The sequence below is a fragment of the Carassius gibelio genome, chromosome B16 (genome assembly GCF_023724105.1).
Source record: "Carassius gibelio isolate Cgi1373 ecotype wild population from Czech Republic chromosome B16, carGib1.2-hapl.c, whole genome shotgun sequence".
NCBI lineage: Eukaryota > Metazoa > Chordata > Actinopteri > Cypriniformes > Cyprinidae > Carassius > Carassius gibelio.
In genome coordinates this window covers 29,073,608-29,096,322 of record NC_068411.1, presented here as the reverse complement: position 1 = coordinate 29,096,322, position 22,715 = coordinate 29,073,608, and the positions used below count along the sequence as shown (strand labels likewise).

Genomic DNA, 22,715 nt, shown 5'->3' with positions numbered 1-22,715 from the left:
GAGAGAGAGAGATAGATAGATAGATAGATAGATAGATAGATAGATAGATAGATAGATAGTAAAATAAAAAATAAACCTATTTTGTAGATTGTATTTTATGAATATTTTATTATAAAGTATAAAATCTTATGAACCAAGTACAGATTTTTGAATATATTTAAATATGAATAAAAATGTATACTGCTTTATCTTCTATATATTTTATTTATATCAAGTTTTCGTTGTTTTCAGATGTTCACAATCCAGTGTTGTTGCTACTTGTTTTTTTTTTTTTTTAATGTTTTCAAAACAAACTGCAGTTTATTTCCAGGTTTAATATTAAAAGCAGATCTAATACTTTTTGATCCAGTGTACATTTGCGACATTTTAATAGGTTTACGTTTGAATATAATATAAATATATAAAAGAGTAAAGTGTAAAAAAAAGTTAAATAAATTATACAATTTTACATCATAGTATTTTATTTTGAATAAACAAATATGTTGTTGCTTTAAATGTAAAAAAAAAAAATCCTTAAACTATTAATTTCCATGTTCAATAAAAAAGGACAGAAATTCTGAATAGTTTGAATATGAATATAATTATATAAAATTATTTGTTGATCATGTAAACATTATAAAAATAAAAAAATACAATAAAATATTTAGATTAGAATGTAGTCATTTGGAAGCTGCCAGGGTCATGACCTCACCGGATCTGACTCGATCTTTAGCGTAAACGGCCCGTGTGCGACCCAGCAGCACTTGAGCTCTGTTAACATGCTCACGGTGCATGTAATCAACTCATCATCATGCTAAAACTGAGAAAGTCCCTCGTGTTTACGCTATCAAGTTTGTCCTTGAATACTCCACACCTGTGAGACAACAGATCCATTTATGATTTTTCCCCCCAAATACATGTTTGTCCAGCGTCAACTGTAAGGTGTTTACTCTGTCGCCCTCCCAAATGTTGTGTTTGTTTTTTCTCTGTGGCTCTGAAATGCTCAAATCGCATTTCTCAGATGCTGGATCCCCGGAGGAGCGCGTTCGGCGGCAGGTGTCTGAGGGAGTCAAATCTCTGCTCCTGTTGTTCAGTTCTACATCTGCTGTTGAAATGCATGCCGATGCTGCTCTGAACGTGCACAAACTTTTCCCCTCTGTTAACTTCCACAGCTAGAGCGCATACAGGGTTCCTTATGACATTAAAATATAGTCCTCGGTCTCCAGTGCATGGCATTTCATCCAGCTGCTGATAATTATATAACTTGTTTTTTAAGTTTGAGCAACAAAGCCCATCACAATAGTGCTTTTGCACTGTGACGATCCCCCACTGGAGGCATTGACTTGCTCTTAATAGATGCTGAACTGTAAATCTGAATTGAAAGCCTGGGTCATTGTGCCTCATTGACTTAAAACCACAAAAAGCAAATGATGTCTTAGTTGAGAGAAATATATCAAAGGATATCAACAATTATGAGTCATAAACAGGCTTGGCGCCGCAGCGGTGGGGCCCGGAGCAGCGGGAATTAGCATGTTGAGCTAATAAATATGCATGTAAAGATTCTCCCAGAGGAATAACACGCGTGTGATTGATAGCTTTGCAATTGAAGGATGTGTAAATTCACCCTGTTTTTTCCCTCCGTTCTGCACTTCTGCTGTTGTACCGTTGAAATCCATCTCACTTGTTAAAAGTTTTACCAACTTTATAATCCTTAATGCCACATCTGCTTCCTGCCTTTATAGCGCCTGTAAAACTTCATTAAATTATTACCACCAGCTGGCCTCATCGCACAATAACCTCACTTATCTCTCATTCGCTGACAATACTCTTGATTTATAGACCCTATTAGAATAAATGATATTTTATACATATGTGTATATGGGTAAACAAGAGGAAATGTGATCTTTTTCAATAATTCATGAGTGGCGGCATTTTTGGGGGGAACACTGATTTGTGGGACAGTGTTAATAGTTGTGAAGAATGATACAATTCTCTCTATGTATTTCTATAAGAAGTATAATTTTGTATTTACTTTTCACAATTTTGTATTTTTTTATTTCACTGAATTGTGGAACAGTGTTAATAGTTATAATGAGAAAATGTTCTGTATGTATATATATATAGACACACACAAACATATACATACACACGTTTATATAATTGCATATTTTGTTTTTGCATTTTTGTCTATTTAGTTTATTTTGTTATTTTATTTACAGTATTAATGACGAATGATAAAATTCTTTGAAAAAATAGTAACTCTTAAAGCATTTATATAAAATGCATTCTAAATGCAGTTTTAATGTATTAATTACAATGCACCTTACAATGCACTGTATGATCTCATTAATGCACAAGTTATACTGTAATACATTATAATACTTATCTATTAATTTTTACACCTTTAGAAAGTATAATGCATTAAAACACATGACAAACAAACCTTCAAATATTATAATGCATTTTAATAACTTTGTTTACAGCTATTTATGAAAAGATACAATGCATTACAGTCTACCTTTGCATCATGCATTATAAATGCATTGTGAATAAAGAATTAAAGTAAATGGTTACCAAAAGTTTTTTTTAGTTAAAGAAATAGATGTCATAAAATGTCATTTCCATCCTGTAATACAACAGAAAATGAATGCACATGTAATGCATTATTGATTATTTATAAAAGGCTGCATTTCTACATATGAATATCATTGTCCTCTCTGTGCTACTTTTACAATACACGCAATAACCAACTAAAGTTGGCTTCTCAGATGTTGTCCTCTAAATTCTTAATTTTCTTTTCTCAGGTAAGCACTTGAAAAGTTTCTCTTCCGACTGACATGGAAAAGTGGGATAGATCTCGGAGAAGCGTTGACGTTCCCATCCAGAAGAATTCCAGCACCCCCTAATGTCACAATCGAGTTACTGAAGTGCTCAACTCTCAACAGCACAACTGTTTAAAAGCAAAAACAGCCAAGAGTTACTTGCATTTCCAAACTCTGGTGGAAGCTGAGAGGAACAATGTTACAGTAATTGTCAATAGTGCCGCCAAAAGTTTTAAAGTTGAAATGGAGCAGTGAGTAATTTGGCTAAATCGGTTTCATTTATGTGGGAGTACACAAAGCTAGAAATGTACCCTCAAGGTGCAATAAGTCATTTCCATGTTTTAAGTTTGTTTTAAGTGCTCACACTGAGAGAGGAATGATCTGTTATTGCCCCGAGGTAAAGAGACAAACTTCCTGCACATGTTCTCTGAGGAGACGAGAACTTCCTGAGGTTAAAGGTCAACACTGGCTTACTAATAACTGAATTCTGCTTACTCTTTGAAAAGCATCGGTATTTGTATGCATAACCGTCATGTTTTTAATACAATTGCATGCAGTCCAGTCAATTATAATGACAAAAGTGCTGATATATTAATGCACAAATATTAATATAGCAGTATGCTTTCCAAACATAACTAGGATTAACATTCCTCTGTTTCAGCAGCATCTTTGAGGCATTAGTTAGTCATTGTTACATTTGTCAATTTTTGCCTTTCTTGCTGTCCTAATTTGGCTTTGAACGTGTTTGGCATATTCTCTGTTTAACTAACAGCTTGAGCGACTCGATTTGGAGAGGTGATATATAATTATGAGCTTATTAATATGTGTGTTTGCGGGTGTTGTGAGAAATCTGGTAGACGCTGTCATTTGCGTTGCTGCCTTTCTGCCTTTGCTCAGGTGTTAAAGAGATATGCAGAGTGATTTTTGATGATAGATATGATGGGTGTTAACTAGTCTTGTGCAACTAGTTCTGGTGCGTGAAATATGCAATGCTCAATATTCATGATTTAATATTCATAGAGATAGATAAGAAAAAGTATTAGTAGTAAAAGTTAAGTTAAGGTTTTTTTAAACCTTCAGTTGGCTTTACATGCAAAATAATACATATTCATCTTTATTACTAATCTTAAATATTATTCATTTTATTTATTTATTGTGTATTGTTTTTATTTTATTTATTATAGTTTTACCTTCCTGTTCTCCTTGTTGCACTTTGAATTTTTTTATTCTTTATTTTTTTATGTAATTTTATTTATTATTATTATACAGACATTTTCTTTTCATATTTCCCATATATAAAAAAACACCTTTTCAATATGGAAAAGTCCCCTTACATATGACCCATTTGCATACGAAGCTATAACTCTGAAATAAGCATCCATTATGAACAATAGTTAATGCATTATGTGTCTGTGTGTTGCATCAACCCGCCTGCCTGCGTTTGTTTGCCTTTTTATCTCGTATTTCTACGGACTCGTCAGAAGTTGGCGGTGAAACGGTGCATGATTAGTATGCATTAAACGCCGCTGCTGTGGTTGTAAAAGTAGGGCCTGTTTGTACGTCCTATAACTGTGATGCTGATGAGCATGCGGCCTGTTTGTTTTCCCTCGTGCAGTAAACAGACTCATTTGGAGCGCAAGCTTGATTTCCCTTGAGCGTGTGCTTCAGCGTGAACACTACCTGTCAGCATCAGCACACCTGAGCTGCTGAGCATTAACCATCAGGGTCGCTGACACAAGCCATGCACGCTCAAACGAGCGGAACGATCACTCAGCAATAAGACGCCGGCTCCAAAATATCATGAAATATCGTGCTGGACACCACATCTTTGAATGTCTTGCCTCCTAAAAAAACTGCACTGCATACTGTGTTGTGTAATGCAGGAAACTTTGAAGTTAACTTCAACTTAACGGACAGTGCATAATGAAAAAAATAACAATGACTTGATATGATTCAACTGATTATAGAGAATTTGCATGAACGTTGGCAGGTTTTTAGCGTTTACGGTGTGAGTGGGTGTTTTGAGCGATATGAAAAACTCACGATTGAACCTTTAAGACAGCTGAAGAAAAGAGCTTGTCAACAGAAGGATTTCTATGATCACATTCAATTAATTACAAATGAAATTAATTAGCATTAAATTAACAGCTTCGGTGCCTTTTGCTGATTAGCAAGAATTTATCTATTTTAGAATAATGCAATAAAATACTGCCTACATAGAAACATATCAAAAGACTGTTAACGGTACATTAATGAAGGGTCTAATAAAAATAAATCAATAAATAACACAATTACTATATTATAGGTGTACATTTGATTGCCTGAAATGGCACTGATTTTGAAGATTGTCAAAGCGATGTAATTTGTGGGTGATATCAAACGGTCATCTGATTTTATGCTGTTATGTGGTGGCACAACAGGTCATAAGGCCCTAATTACACTAATCACATTTGAGGCGACTCTTAAACTGCACGCCTGGCACGGCCTTCGACCGAGTCTTCATTACTCCATGTCACCTACGTTTATCCTCATCGGCCAAGAGGCTGATTCTAACAGAAGACCTTTTGTGTGTTTGGCATTAGAGTAGTGCTTCAGAGAGAGAGAGAGAGAGAGAGAGAGAGAGAAAGACTGAGGGGATTGTAGAGGAGAAAGGGTGAGTATGTGACTCTGTGCAAGAATGAGGTACAAAATAGGTCTATTATTTTTATTGGGGTTTTTTTTCTGCATAATGAGTTCTATGTATGTTTGCAAATGAATAGACAGACATATAGGTACACAATTTCATATATATATATATATATATATATATATATATGTACTGTATAGATGTGGGTGTGTTTGTGAATTGGGTTAGGTTAGGTTATTATCGGAATAAGCTACATTATTTTTATTACAATTCAGTAACTTTAGTATTTTGTAACAGGATCTAGAATGTAAGCTATTTTTTATTATTAATATATATATATATATATATATATATATATATATATATATATATATATATATATATAATTATTCTTTATTGTAATTTAACTAATATAAATGTAAGATAAATGTAATGTACAATAACTTGGACCATATAATGTTTTTTCATGACGTATGATTTGAATTGCTGCATAGAGTCAAGAAGGTCAAGACCTCAAAGGAAAGGCAAAAAGCTCAAATAAATATTTAATTCCTTGAAAGCTTCTTTTTCATGCTGTTAACCTTATGTTAGCTCTAGTTTATCTAACATGACATTTATGCATCAGTGAAAGTAACTGCAGCATGTGAACACAGTGTCATGTGTGTTTTGTGAGGTTAGAGACACATTAAAAAGGGATATATGTGAGCGCTTTCAGGCTTTGTTTGTAGGCACTAATAGAGCAAGCCTGTTTGGAAGGCAGCACATGTGTGCTTTCGCCTCATCACAATGAAACAGGCCTAACTTCTGTGCGTAGAAAACTAGAGCGTGACTGCCACATTTGAATATGAAATAGCCAAAGATTTCTGTTTCAGACACCTTGTACATTGTGCAAACAAAGCCACCAATTGCAGGGAAGAAAGATGAGTGAATTTAAAGCAGGCCTTTGTCGTTGTTTATAACTGTGTTGTCTTTGTTCCCATTTTTCCTCTGCAGGCATAAGAATGGGCTGAAATATTTTTAAACAGTAATTACCTGGCCGGGATCCGACAGAGGGGGATTAATGGAGGAACGCGGAGCATCAGGTTCCAGAGATGTGTGCTGGAAGGTACGATGAGGGAAAGACGTGCTTCTCCGTCACACACGGGAAATGAGGAAACGGCAGATTTCTGATGTCGAGCTGTTTCTCTGTTCTTTTCCACCAGCTCAAGTCATCAGCTCACGCCAAGCCCTTCATAAACTAACAGGAGCAATTTAGTCTTTCAAATCCAGTCTGGGAGATGTTTCAGGATTTCACTTTTTTTTTTTTGTTTAACCCTTTGTTTTTTGTGGTTAAATTAACTATATTTGGTGCTAGTTAACTCTCATTGTACATTTATATAAACCAGACATCTTAGAGTGATGATCTACATTGACTTTCACAAGTTAGTTGCAGAAGAAAAGCAGCTCCTTATGAGGTCTTGCTCATGTTTACTGAATATGATGGAAACCCATTTCCAACACTGAAAAAAAATATATATATATTGCAACTTTTTATCTAATATTTTTCTCATTATTGCTAGTTTACATCTTGCAATTCTGTCTTTATTCTCAGACGTGTGAGATAAACTGTAAACTTACAATTGTGAGTTACAAAGTCCAATTCTGAGAGGGAAAAAAGAGAGTTCTTAAAATTGCAAATTTACAGCTTACAATTCTGCTATAAACTATATCATATAAGCTTCAATTCTGAGAAGAAAAAAACAATTGCAAGATATAAACTAACAATTCTGAAAAGAAAAGTCACTTTGTAACACACAACTGCAATTGTTTCAATCATTCTGTCAGTTCTGAGACAGAAGTCAGAATTGTGAGGAAAAGTCAGAATTGCAAGAAAAAAGTCAGAATTGTGAGATAAATGTTGCAATTGCCTTTCTTTTAAATTCATATATCATCATAAAACTTTATTTTAATTTACAAGCAATGTTTTGGTCCTTCCTCAGACATGTATTACATTTTTACCAATGCAACATTGAATTGAATTGAGTTTATGGACTTTTTTACATCTTTGAAAACTGAATTTAGACTAAAGGTGGATCCAGATATTATTTTGGTGCATTTTATTTGTTGTTGGATTAACTCTCCATTCTTAATTTTTATATGAGTTAAGTTTACTTTAAACTAAATTATATTGCACACACACCTGAATCATTTGTAGATACATTGGATTAAAATCAGGTTTAAGGCTGAAGTTGATTGAAATGGTTTAAAAATATATGCATAGTTTTCATGAGTTAACTTTAAAAGGTTTTCACTCACACAAATATACATAAAAAACAACACCTCAAAAGTAATTTTTTGTAAACTTTTGGAACTAACTTGTAAAAGTCAAAATAGATCACTGATCATGAGGAAGTTGAACAGGAATCATAAGATGCAAGGAAGTAATGGGATGTGAAGTGAAATGTGTTATTTGTATGACACCAAATGGGATTTTATAATTGTTTCCTGACAGGTTTCCTCTTGCAACCACTGCTCACCTTACATCATTCAGAAGAAAACAACGTTTTAACGGAACAACAAAAATAACGTTATGATGTGTATTTTGTGTAATGCAAAGTGTTTATGCAGTTTAAGATTAAAATAACACATTATTTTCCATATAATGTACAGTATTGTTGCTCCTCTATGACCCAGCTTTCTGAAACGCGTCGATTTTTACAAAGCTCATCGATCTAAAAAGCGAGGTGTGCTCTGATTGGCCAGCTATCCTGTGTGTGCTGATTGGCTGAATACCTAAAAGGTATGACAGAAATGTTATGCCCTTTAACATACTATAATGTCGTGTCCTGGCACGACCAGACAAACAAGGCATGTGTTGCATCTAGTGGGGACATAATTACTGATTATAATGACTTACACTGTCACACCTTCTTTCTTTGCATTAACATTTGAGCAAATATTTTTTTAAATGCACTTGATAATGGCAATATCTATATGGCCAAAAAGAGCAAGACCTCATAAGTAGCTTCTTTACAGCCTTTTGCAACTAGCTTTTAAAATTCAATGTGGATCATCAATCCAAGAAAAAGTAAAGTCCTTTGAATTGCATATCAGACACACAGTGTAGTGATTTGGTTGGTGGCACGTATGCTTTACGATATTGATTGCAGCATAACTGTTTTGTGTTTGAGTACAAAAAGCATATTGATCACTGGCGCCGTAGGCTTTTTGTTGCAGAAATTACAAGGAAACCCAACAAAAAGTGCCATGATTTCATTGTCACTTTCATCTTAACAGTGTTTTCTCATTGCATTTGTGTAAAACTGTTTCAACGCTTCAAGCTCCTGTCTATCGGCTAGCTTTTATTTGCGAGATGAACTCACATTGAGGCTTGAATCTCAGCAAGGCACATCAAAACATGCTTTTCACTAATACAGAGGTCTGTAGTTAATTGAGAGCGCTTCATAAATGTGTCTGATTTATAATAGGACATAAAGTGATTCCTTCCATAAACCACCAGTGCAATCTACGGTCTAATTACAACAACACTATAAATCACGAATAAATCTGAGGAAAACACAATATAAACAAACAAAACTTTGCTGGAAAGTAAACAGTGTTAAAACTATGCAAAACAGCAGAACGGAGTCATAAAAGCACATTTAAAGGCTGATATTATGAAGATCATAGAAAATTACAGCAGTCTATAGATAGTAAGCAATCCATTATTGGTCTGTAATGGGCAGGAAGCGGTGTTATGATCTCTAAAGTGGATCAGTCTAGTGGCCTTCGCTTGCTGAAGATGTCATGTGACTCAAACTCAGTGAGGAAGTTGAATAGGAATCATAATGTGACAAGTTAAAAGTAAAGTGTGCTGTTTAATATGTGGCACCATATATGATTTTATGATTGTTTCCTCCTCCAGCAACACTTCACATTTCACCAGCTTTGTATTTTTTATTAGGTTTTTTTAATGTTTATATAATTTATTATTCATTTTTATTTTTGTTTTAGTTATTCATTAGTACATTAAGATAAATGAAGGTTTTTTATATTTATTTTGGTAACAATTTAGTATAGGGTCCCATTCCCACTAATAACTAGTTGCTTATTAGCATGTCTATTATTAACATTGGCTGTTTATTAGTGCTTATAAAGTACATATAATGCATGACATCCATAATACCCTAAACTTAATAACTACCTTATAAACTATTAATAAGCAGCAAATAAGGGGTTGAGGCAAAAGTCATAGTTAATGGTTAGTTAATAGTGAGAATTGGAGCCTAAAATAAAGTGTGACCTTTATTTTATTTCAAATAAGAATTTGTCTTATGGTTTTGGTTTAATGTTAGTTTTAGTTGTCATGACAGAGCATTGTAATAGGTTTGTAAAAGCATTAAGCATGGTAATAGGCTAATGTGTTTGGTCTTGATGTAATAGATCTGCTACACTGCTGCGGCAGAGCAAGTACAGATACTTACAGACATGAAAGTATAACAAATACGAAATAACTCCTATATGTAACATACATATAATTACCTCGTAGCAGATCTATACAGGTGGAGCTGGGGATGGTGGAGGGTTTCTGAGGTGCGCTGCAACTGCTAAAACAAGCACAAGCCAAGTACTTGAATGTTGAGCAACAAGCTCATTGACCACTGATGTGAACAGAAACCAATCAGCTGTGCCATGCAAATAATGAAGAAGATAGATTTAGAACTAGTGCTGTCAAATGATAAATCGTGATTAATCACATCCAAAAGAAACATTTTTGTTTACATAATATGTGTGTGTACTGTGTATATTTATTATGTATACATAAATGCACACACGTATGTATATATTTCAGAAAATATGTTGTTTATATATTAAATATTATTATATTTATACATAGTATAATATAAATTATATTTATATAAATATATACATGTAAATATTTTCAAAATATATACTGTATGTTTGTGTATTTATATATACATAACAAATATACATAGTACACACATATTATATAAACAAAGGCTTTTATTTTGGATGCGATTAATCATTTGAAAGCACTGTTGTCCTGTGCCATCTAGAGTTCCATGACATAGCTTTGTATTTAACTATAATAACCCTGTTATTAAGAGCTTGATTTAGAAGGATAGTTCACTTTAAAATAAAAATTCAGTCATCATTTAGTCACCCTCATGATTTTCCAAACCACTCTTTTTCTTTTGTCAGGAACAAAAGGAGAGGTTTATAAGAATATTTGAGCTGCTTTTTTACATGCAGTGAAAGTGGATGGAATCAGAAGACCAGAGAACCAGAAGATGCACCTTAAAATCATCCTAAAAATAGTCCTTATGACTCATGCACTATATTCGGAGTCTCTGAAGGAACACAGTTGCTATTTAATGAAATACTTTCATTGCATCGAAAAACGGGATTTTGAACATTCTAAATGTCTCCTTTTGTGTTCCAAAGCAGAAAGTCAATAATGACAGAATATACAATTTTTGAACTATTCCTTTGAAAAACAGAAACATGCATTTAGACAAAAAGAACAACAGCAGAGGAGATACAAAGACAGACGAAACCATGAAACACAAAGATTCAAAGTCGCATTATTGTGCTGTAATCCTGTTAGCGCAGGAAACACGCTGTCATTGACTTCTCCACCCCACCATTCACTCCAAACCAAGAGCATGTGCTCCATCCAGCTCAACTCATTAATGATCCATGCTGGGACAATCCTTTATTATCCGAGCCATATTTAATATTCAACCAGCATGGGAAATCAATGCTCGTTTATGCTGAACTCATTTCACTTGATATACCTTCTCCGAGCTCGGAGTAGAACAATAAAATGTCAAAAACTCAATGATGGTTGCCTCATTGTGGAAATAGATGCACGTGTCCATCCATAAATGTTGTTCAAAGCGCTCCATTATGCAGTCTTTCCTGTATGGTTGACCAAATTCAGATCATCTTGCATCTGGAAAGAAGAAAATGACAGTGCTCTTGCCTATATGCAGCTCCTATTAGCATTAATACCATCTGTTAGTCATCAGGAGAAGTCACTCATGCCTTAATAGTCTGTCTTTATGTATCATAAACATTTTAAGCTCAAAGCTGTCATCGATGATTAAGTGTTCCATTATCTTTGCTTTTCTTCTCCAAGTTGGTCGTTTGATGTGAAACTCTTTTCTGAGCTTTCGAGAGGTTTCTGAGGACGAAAGGTTTATTCGATTAAAGTGATACGCCACAACAAACTGTGCATTTTATAAACGGGAAATGGCTTTAAAAACACCTGAACCGTGGTAAAATGATGGTAATGCACAGCCTTGGGTGTTTTTCACTTTTTCACTAATGTTTTTTTAAATATTAAAACCGTGCTGAAAACAGATTTGAATGTTCTTGTACTCCATTTCTTTAGGAAACTAAGAATATTGCGGTCCATGTGGCGAAAAAGGAATAATCTGTAGAACTGTGTGCGAAGTGTGTTGTCGGGTACGAGAGCACCTGCTCATCAAAAGAGTAATATGAATGCACAGTGGGGTGGTGTGGGTTTAGCTTCACCAGCTGCCATCTGCTATCAATATCATTAGCATTCGCCATGACCAATTGTAATATTAGATTATTGAATACCCAGAGGGTGATGAATACAAGCACAAAATTCTGCATATCATTACAGCATGTGAAACATAGAGAAGGATCTGTTCAGGCTACAGCTTTTTACATTCGAAATGTGCCTTCAAATCATGACTTGGTATGTGATTTATGTCACGTATCTTGTGTAGTGCATGTTGCAAGGTGAGCTTAGGAGCAAGCCTTTTCTGGAGCTCTTATTTATGGTTTGTACTATGTAAATATCAACTTTATTCCAAGTGTTGTTATTGTTAACTATAATTATTATTAATAATTTATTTGAATTGAAAGAAAGTATAAATATTAGATTAAAAAAAGAAAAGAACATTTAAAAGTTGCCTTTGCAACTAACTTTAATATATAAAACTAATTAATTAAATATACTAATTAAATATAAATATTAAGTGCAAGTACTAAAATAAGAAATAGAAAATAGAAAAAAGAAAAAGGAAAATTACAAAAGCCCATCACAAAATTACTTAAACTAAAAATAAATAAATAAATAAAATAAAAAAGTAAAAGTTCAAAATATTTGTAAAATAGTTTATATATAATACAAAAATAGATAATACACTGCTGGGAAGTGCAAATGGGAAAACAATCTGAAAATATTTTGCACCATCAAATCTGATAACAAATACTTAAACAATTATATATATATATATATATATATATATATATATATATATATATATATATATATATATATATATATATATATATATATATATATAAACTAAACATTAATAGTATTTATATAAATATAAAAAAATAAAAATACACCACAAAATAAACAAGCTTTAAAGTAAAAGCTAATTAAAAATAATAAGAATAGAAATGTTAATACATAATAAAATGGGAAAATAAACTCTAAATCTAAAATTAAAACAAAACTTTACTTTTTTACTTTATATAAAAATATTAAATAATAATAACAAATAATAATAATATCAATATAAAATTTTTTTTTCTTAAACTAGCACTATAAAATTAATGTCGATAGCAGAGCAAATTCTTATTGATATATTGATATAGCAATAATTTGATTAGAATTCATCTTGGCAAATCTGAGCACAGTTAGGGACATTTCCGAAATCTAGATGTGATGCACGTTAGATCACTGCAGGTATGCAAGAGATATTTGAGATCTCATTATCTCATTGTTTTTTTTTTTTTTTTTTTTTTTTCACACCAATATCTATAAGAGCATATAGAGTCTACAGTCTGGTTGTTTTTTTCTTTTCTTCAGAACAGATTTGCATTAAAAACACTGAATGAACGGAAACATTTTTTAGGTTTGACACACATATGGTAACGAAAACAACTTGAGCACATGGCCTTTTCACATTACGCAGTCTGTCACCTGAACTCAACTCAGACCAAACGCTTCACAGCAACTCACTGAACCTCTTCCTGTCATGTAGAAGAACTCATGCTCCTCAGACATGTCTGTAGACACATGATCAGCTTGTGAAGAAAACATTTGACATGCCCAGTGTTCACCAATTGAAGCAGAGCTCTGCAGACAATCTTTAATTCAGACATTATTCAGGTTTTGCATTAAATATGCACCACTAGCCATCTGCTGCACTCTTCAGTGCTGGACGCTGTGAGGCCTACTGCAGAACCCAAAGTCTCTCTCCTATTCGCAGTTTTAAAAGCATATGAAAATTGTATCAATACCACACAAGTTTTTCCACAGTAATCTTCTATAAAATGCATGGTGTACAAAGCAACTCATCGAGTGTAATTTTTTTCTCGCAAACGTCAGTAGATAACATGATGATTAAGCTGACGATTAACCAAGGCAGCAATGTATCGTCCATGGGCAATCCCATAATGCATTGCAACAAGGTCAGTAAATAAATCTATGCAATATGGCTGATTTTAAGACAAGACACAACAGACAAAACCAATGTTTTGTTTCGTTTTTTTCATAACACTGCTCCATGTGCCTCCAAAATACATGCACATCCAAAATACACATGCACCTTGTATATTTGCGCTGTTAGATTTCAATTACAATACATATCTTTAAAGGCAGCAAGTTTCTTTTTTTCATGCGTTGAGCCAATGTATAATTAAGCAGCCCTTACACACAGACTTAACTTCTAATATTTCTGTTTATGCTTGCAGGACAGCTAGACGGCGGCCTGCTATGCTTTGAGAGTGCTCAAGAACACTGGCCGTCCTGTGAACGCTAATGCATGTGCAATGCAATACGAACAGGTGATTTCCATTTTACTAGCATTTTCTTTTTCAGCCTTGCCTTTTGTGCTCAATATGTGAACTTCACCCTGTTGAGCCTTTGTCAGTGATGGTGCCATTCTCAATACAAATATATTTTCAGTCTGCTTTTGTCGAGTGCAACATATACCCCTCAAAACCACATGGGTGTATTGCTGACAGATTGACAGTTTGAGGCTTTCATTTCGAGGGGCTGGAAAGAAGTCGATCTGGTGGTTGTCAGGAAGTCAGTCTGTCACACCCTTTGAACATCAAACGAGCCGCTGTGCTGGTTGAACAGTAGCTGAAGTCTTGTGATGTCAACAGGACACACAGTGACCTTTAGAGAAAGCAGACGCTGAAGCTGTTCTTTTGCATTGCTGAGGGTGAAATTTTCGATTTTTATTTGCATGTGTGCATATATATACTGAGCTTAACAAGTACATACTAAAGTTCCTGGAAGAAAAGCATCTGCCACTTGACTTAACGCCACTTGAATTTCGGTGTGAATGCTGAAAAAAACAGGCCCAAATATTTGATATCTTCAAAAATTGCTCTTTTAGAAGCAACACTAAGGAAAGGTTGATTTACATTGCATGTGTGCCATAAAATTATGCAGTTTTTAACTTGAGTAGCACATCTTGGATGTTACAGTATATTTAAGTTGATAGCTTAGATAATGTAGCAAAGGTTATTTTAAATGTTTATTTTTTCTCAGTCTTTTCATAGCATATCTTGTGACCAGTGATATTTTAGTAACATTGAGATAATATTGCATGCACATATTTATATACACAACCCAAATTCCAAAATGCAATTAAATCAAGAATCTGTGATTTGTTCATTCTCTTTAACTTTTAATTAACTCTGTTTTTGACCACTGCAACACAGTCCCAGAAAATTGGGACAGTAGAAGTTACGCTCAGCTAATTTGGCAAATATTTGCATATGTGACCCTGGACCACAAAACCAGTCATATGGGTCATTTTTTGGAAAATGTATTTTTAAATTGAAATAACATTTTTGAAGTTGAGTTAGGGGTTCTGTTGATGTATGGTTTGTTAGTATAGGACTGTATTTGGCCGAGATACAAATATTTGAATATCTGAAATCTGAGGGTGAAAAAAATATCTAAAAAAAAAAAATCACCTTTAAAGTTATCCAAATGAAGCTGTTTGCAATGCATATTACTGATCAAAAATGACATTTTGATATATTTACGGTAGGAAATTTACAAGATATCTTCATGGAACATGATCTTTGATTAATATCCTAGTGATTTTTGGCATAATAGAAAAATTGATCATTTTGACCCATACAATGTACTGTCGATAGTTGCTACAAATATATCTGTGCTATTTGTGAATTTTTTTTGTGGTCCAGGGTCACATATGTCTTTCAGTGTGAGGTGAGTTATTAATATTTTTGGTTCATTTCAAAAATGCAAAAAGCAAGACTTTTTTTTTTTTTTTTTGGTCATGATGTCATGGGCGTCCTCCATCATTGTATGTTAAAGTAGAGTACAGGTGGATTGTTATCCCAGGACCTATTCACGTATTTGACAGCATGTCTGAATTCAAGGCTGAGGGTTTTATTGTAGCGTCGGCTTCTCGTTGAAATAATTTATGTGGATTGCACAGATGTTGTTCAGATCCTTGTTTTTTCCACTCAATTACAGAATCCATCTTGCTGTTTTAATTATCCTATGAAAAGCCCATCTTCCTCTCCCACTCCTCTTTTTAAGCTCATATTAAGTCCCTCTGTATGGTCTGGAACTATTTCAATGTGCCATCTCCATCTTTGTGCCTTCTCTACTGTAGTATTGTGCATTGTTTGTGTTGGCACCTCAGGTTTGTCGAGGGGTTTGATGGAAGCGATTTGTCGCCGCTTTTTGGATGAAGCTCAACCAAACTAAAAGCAAATCCATCATGTTATGTTTTACTTCAAGACAACATGAAATCAAAATTGCCCATATTTTCTTTCTTACTGCACATTCCAGGTCTTATTGTGCTCAGTTTATCACATTATTCACTATAAATTATTTTCCTTCTCAGCTGATTTCACAAATACATCAAAACATATAGAGGCCAGGGTTAGGGTTAGGTTTTATTATCTAAATATTTCACCTTGGACCTTTTAACTATGCAAATATGACAATTAATGGAACATAACAGAAGGTATAAATGGTACGTCACATATACATACAGGTACTTCTCAATTAATTAGAACGCATGGAAAAGTTCATTTATTTCAGTAATTCAACTCAATTTGTGAAACTAGTGTATTAATAAATTCAAAGCACATAGACTAAAGTAGTTTAAGTCTTTGGTTCTTTTAATTGTGATGATTTTGGCTCACGTTTAACAAAAACCCACTAAATCATGATCTCATCAAATTAGAATATGGTGGCATGCCAATCAACTAATCAACTCAAAACACCTGCAAAGGTTTCCTGAGCCTTCAAAATGGTCTCTCATCAGTTTGGTTCACCAGGCTACACAATCATGGGGAAGACTGCTGATCTGACAGTTGTCCAGAAGACAATCATTGACACCCTTCACAAGGAGGCCCTTCACAGAGTGCTGTATCCAAGCATGTTAACAGAAAGTTGAGTGGAAGGAAAAAGTGTGGAAGAAAAAGATGCACAACCAACCGAGAGAACCGCAGCCTTATGAGGATTGTCAAGGAAAATCTATTCAAAAATCTCAGTAAACAAGGAATGGACTGAGTCTTTGGTCAGGGCATCAAGAGCCACCACACACAGACGTGTCAAGAAATTTGCTGAACCACAGACAACGTCAGAGGCATCTTACACTGGCTAAGGAGAAGAAGAACTGGACTGTTGCCATTGGTCCAAAGTCCTCTTTTCAGATGAGAGCAAATGTTGTATTTCATTTGGAAACAAAGGTCCTAGAGTCTGGATGAAGTATGGAAAAGCTCATAGCCCAAGCTGCTGGAAGTCCAGTGTTAAGTTTCCACAGTTTGTGATGATTTGGGGTGCAGTGTCATCTGCTGGTGTTGATTTGAAAATATTGTGTTTTTTTCACTGCACCCGTTTACCAAACATTTTTGGAGCACTTCATGCTTCCTTCTGCTGACCAGCTTTTTGAAGATGCTGATTTCATTTTCCAGAAGGATTTGGCACCTGCCCACACTGCCAAAAGCACCAAAAGTTGGTTAAATGGGCAAGGTGTTGATGTGCTTGACTGGCCAGCAAACTCACCAGACCTGAACCCTGGCCTATGTCAAGAGGAAGATGAAAAACAAAAGACCAAACAATGCAGATGAGCTGAAGGCCACTGTCAAAGAAACCTGGGCTTCCACACCACCTCAGCAGTGCCACAAACTGATCACCTCCATCCCACGCCGAACTGAGGCAGTAATTAAAGCAAAATGAGCCCCTACCAAGTACTGAGTACAGGTACAGTAAATGAACATACTTTCCAGAAGCCCAACAATTCACAAATTTGTATTTTATTTTTTATATAAAGTATTCTAATTCGTTGAGATCCAAAGACTTAAACTACTTCAGTCTGTGTGCACTGCATTTATTTTATACATGAGTTTCACAGTTTGAGTTGAATTACTGAAATAAATTAACTTTTTCGACATTCAGTATGTGCAAGTTATTATATTTCACTATTAATTTGTACTTTAGTTGAACTCTTATTATTATTATTTAGATATCACAATAGCAGCTACCTCTTGGGGTTAAAATCGTGAAATAAAATGTCATATCTGCTAACTTTGGCCATTCTATTAAGCAAAAATCATCTTTTAAAGAGTTTGTGCTTTTGACTACATGTTATAGCTTTGTGTGAGAGAGTGAAATTTTGGTTGATGTTCACTGATTTTGTTGTTTTGTAATAAATTTTGTAAAAGCTTCAGCAGGGGGAAAGTTAGCACTGAACAATTTGACATTTTTCTGTTGATTTATTTTATTTTATTTGGAAAATTATATATATATATATATATATATATATATATATATATATATATATATATATATATATATATATATATATATATATATATAAAATTATTTTATGCTATACCATGTCTGTCAAGCTCCAAAATGGAGATTGTTTTTTTTTTCAAGCATAAAAGTGCTCTTGCTTATTTGATATTCACTGAAAATGTAATGATGTATTTTTTTTTTTTTATGTTATTATTAATTATTTTATTTTATTTTATTTTTGACCATACAAGTCACAGTCCAAAATGGAAATCATAATTAATAATTAAATAAATAAAGATGTTTTGCTTAAATGAAGTTGAATTAGGAGGAAAGTTTTTGCATTCCTTCCCTTCTACTTTCTCTATCTTCTCTATTTTAGCACGAGACGAGCTAATGTTTGTTGTTGTTTTGGTTCTCCCCAGTCATTACAGGAGAGCTGCTATATTTCCATATTCGTCTTGAAGACTCTAGTGTGAGCTTGTCACAACAGGAGACGTTCCCTCCAAGTACAGTATAGAGCCAATGTTCTTGTAGCTAGCCATGCTGCATTGTGGGAAAAAACTGTGGGGTACATTCAAGCCTCCAGCTAAACGCGGTGCTTTGACGGCTCGCTCCAGACCGTACCTGACATTTGTCCCCAGTCCAACCGGATGCGGCATGAAAAATTCACTGAGACGAGGAGCTGGAAGAAATCGACATTTCTCCCGTGACTTTCACCTCGGGGAGAGCAAGGTGAGCAGAACTCACGCTTGTCATGGATGCACGCTCCTGACAAACATAAGTAGATGCTAATGGCGAATTCGTGACAGAGCAGAGTCCCACCACCATATGGCTAATTGCCACAACAATATCTTCAGTGTTATTAATCACGTTTTCATAGTGTGCCATGATAATTGGAATAATTAGAGCGAGAGAAGACACAGGTCTTGCTCTCTCTTTTAACATCTCGCTGAGACCAGGCGAAGTGAGAGCTTCTCCACCTCCCCCTCCTTTATTTATACGTTCTTTATGGATGTTCTCCTACGTCCATATGTTGTGCTTTTTTCTGCTTCTATAGAAACTCTTTTTTTCTGTCCCCTCCTCATCTCCGATGATTCACTCATCTCATCTCCCGGTGTTGTGTAGGTTGTCCTCTGGAAAGCGGTGAGTGTAATTAATGGATGACAGTCGTCTCAGGGTGGGGTCGGGCTCATAGTTGGCTAAATGAGGCCATCGCACCCCCCGCTGCTGATTACCAATGGCAAAAAAAGACGCTTAACTTGTCCCTTAAGTCAAGGTAAAGGAGTAGTTCACACAAAAATGACAATTCTGGAATTATATCAATGACGTTCTAAAACTGAATGTTGTTATTTTTGGGGAGAATGTTTGTCCTTGACTATAAAAAAAATAAAAATAAAATAAATAAATCAGCATAAAAGTGCTTGTTTATATTAAAGCTTAGTGTAGGGAACAGACTCATGTTCACTGAAAATCTTCTCCTCAGCTGTAATTCTTACATTTCATTTTTTGAATCTGAAAATTACAGAATTTTTTATAGTTTCAACAGAGGAGAAGATTAATTTCTATTCTGAATTTTTTGTTTTATTTATTTATTTATTTTTATTATTTTAAGTCTCAACAATTTTTCTTGAGTTACTGCATAGTAGAACAATTTCTTTATAGAAAAATAGCATAAATATAAATTGTAAATATAAAGTGGTTATGTAAAGAACTGAAGAAAATTTGGTTGATATTCACTGAAAATCTTCCCCTCAGCTGCAAATTATAAATCAGATTTTTTAATTTGAACACAAATTAATTTTTTAGCACTTCATCAGAGAGTAATATTATTACTGTTATCAATGTTGTTAAATTTTAATATATATATATATATATATATAAACATTTTTTTTTATTATTATTATTTTAGGTCTCTACGGCTTTTATCTGGTTACTGCATAGTTCCTTAGCTCCCCCTTTACTGCAACTCTCAAATCTCATTTTTCAATCTAAACATGACTAAAATATTTAAAGTTTCAGAAGAAGGGGAAGATTATCCCTGAATGATTTAATTTCAGATATTATTTTATTTATTTATTTATTTTACTTTTGTCTAGTTACGGGTTAGTTTAACTATTTGGCATATCTTTTATTTTATATTTTATTTTCTTAATTTAAAATATTTTTTTTGAGCTTGAGCAGAGGGCAGGATTGTCTCTGCTATCACTATTATTTTGTTTTAATTATTATTATTTTTAATCATTATTCTGATTTAAATCTGCAGTTTTTGGTCACATTACTATATAGTTTTTCAAGGATATTAGATCAAGTAAAAAACTATCAAAAACTGTAGCACCCCTTTTAAGAATACTATCTTTTCAATATCTATCTAAGATTTGAGAATTTAAATTAAAGTTCAGTAAATATCCCGTTCCTATGTTATGTTTTCTGGTGGTTAAAAGCCACAAAATGAATCTGACTGCATTCTAATATTCATAGCCGCATCATTTCCAGTCATTTCCAGCTGTTGTACTCCTCCTGCAGGCGAACACGATCTTTGTCCTGCAAACAAACGCCTTCTGGTTTGCGTATCATCTTTATTATGCAATACTTTCACTAATATAATTTCTTCCTTAGAGAAACCAGCTGACACGCCAACAACGAGACCATCAAGGACAAAGTCAGATGCCTGGTTGCTTCCATTGCTCAAATGCTGAAAACAAGACGTTAGAGGTGGGCGATATGACCAAAATCCTGAGTAATTTTATATCGCACTAACAGTGGGATAAACAGTATAGTAAGCAGTCTGTACATGCAGTTCACTTCCTACTTGATTGATGTAGTTTGCACTGATGGCATCAGGTTTTTTTATGCCTGTTATCTTCCCTCCATTGCTCTTATTTGCCACATCGCACACAATCCAGTCAGGCCCTGTGTTTTCATGGATGGTGGTTCGCTCTGACAGGTTATGTTTAGAGCTGAGTAAGTGGGCACTTGTGCGGCATAAGCAGAAAGCAGCGCTGCTTTAACAGCTGTCGGCGAGCACACGGCCTCTCCTCTTCTTCACACTTCCTCCGACAGTAATGCGCCCGGAAACGGAGAGAAGCAGCTGCCTGTCTGACCATAAAGCTGGGAGCAGGGGCGTTAATTGTTTCCCCACTGAGAAAGAATTAGTTCAGGCCAACCACCAGCTCAAACTCCAGGGAGAAGCGAGATGGGTGGTGGGCCGTTTTGGCAGAGCCGGAGAGGAGAGTGGGGGCAGGCCCAGCCGAAACTCGATTAGACCGTGTGGGGAAGGCGTGGAGATCTCGTTCCAGGATGTCCACACACATGCCCAATTCAATCTCAGGTTACTCCAACAACAACGGAAAGCAAGAAAGATAAATAACCACCCCAGACAAAGATAAAGAGACTGTATAGGTGGTGAATGACTTCATATTATCTATTATAAAACAAAGTTCCAGCACTCAGATCTGTGAAGTAGATGATATATGCAACCGTACAGCAGCTGGGTTTCAGTATTTTGGTGCAAACAGCCTGCGGTTAAACTCACAGAATATGGTGTAATTGTGTATTGAGATATAGTGAGAAATATAATCAAATCTACAATGGATTATATTTTTTGGAAATGGGAAAATTACATCTAATTTCAATTTTTTTTGCTTCATGTCAGTATTTATATGACTGATAAATCCACGTTTCCCTCTAGTTCTCATTATTATAATATCCAGATGTTTCTCTTTTGAGTTTGACGTTGATTCTCATTACTGTAATAGTTAACTTTTTTATATATATATATATATATTATGTTTCATAGATAGAAGGATGGATGGATAGATAGAAAGATGCATATTTTAGTTTTTAGCATTTTGCCATTAGTTTCAGGATAAATAACCCCATTTCCCCTTTAATTCTCATTACTATAATATCCAGATGTTTTTATTTGGAGTTTGATGTTGATTCTCATTATTGTAATTCATTTTTGTTATTTAATTTAACATTTATATAATCATTAAAAAATATAGTTTATGTATGAATATATGTATTTTTTAAATATATGATGTTCTTTCATAGATAGATAGATAGAAAGAAGCCTATTTTGTATCTTTTTTCCATTATGCTATTATTTTCCTGACAAATAAACCCATTTCCCCTCTAATTGTCATTACAGTAATATCCAGATGTTTTTCTTTAGAGTCCCCCCCTCCCCCCGTCACAACATTATTGTCAGTGTCGATTCCCATTAGATTCTCATCACTTCGTTTTCATATTTAATTTATTTAAAATTTCTAGATTAATCTTTTGTTTGTTTATTTCTGTAAAAATATATCAGTTTGTTCCTAGCATTATGGTAATAAGATCTGAAATTGTTATGAAAATAAAAAAAAGGGTCCTTTAAAGCTTTTTATACGCTCATGTAATTTCTTAGATTTTGGGCTGAAATACGACCCACACATGTTCTTGACAGAATTTGTGCGTTAAATCATCATCACTTCAAGTTGTGAAGTTAGAGTGA

General features: G+C 34.3%; 1 long non-coding RNA gene across 1 annotated transcript; it reads left to right on the top strand.

The window, feature by feature from the left end:
• The first annotated feature begins 18,794 nt into the window (after window positions 1-18,794).
• LOC127974725 (uncharacterized) lies at window positions 18,795-20,985 on the top strand. Its single transcript, XR_008157356.1, has 3 exons — window positions 18,795-18,952; window positions 19,346-19,496; window positions 20,837-20,985. It is a non-coding gene; the product is annotated as an uncharacterized LOC127974725 (long non-coding RNA).
• Window positions 20,986-22,715: the final 1,730 nt, after the last annotated feature.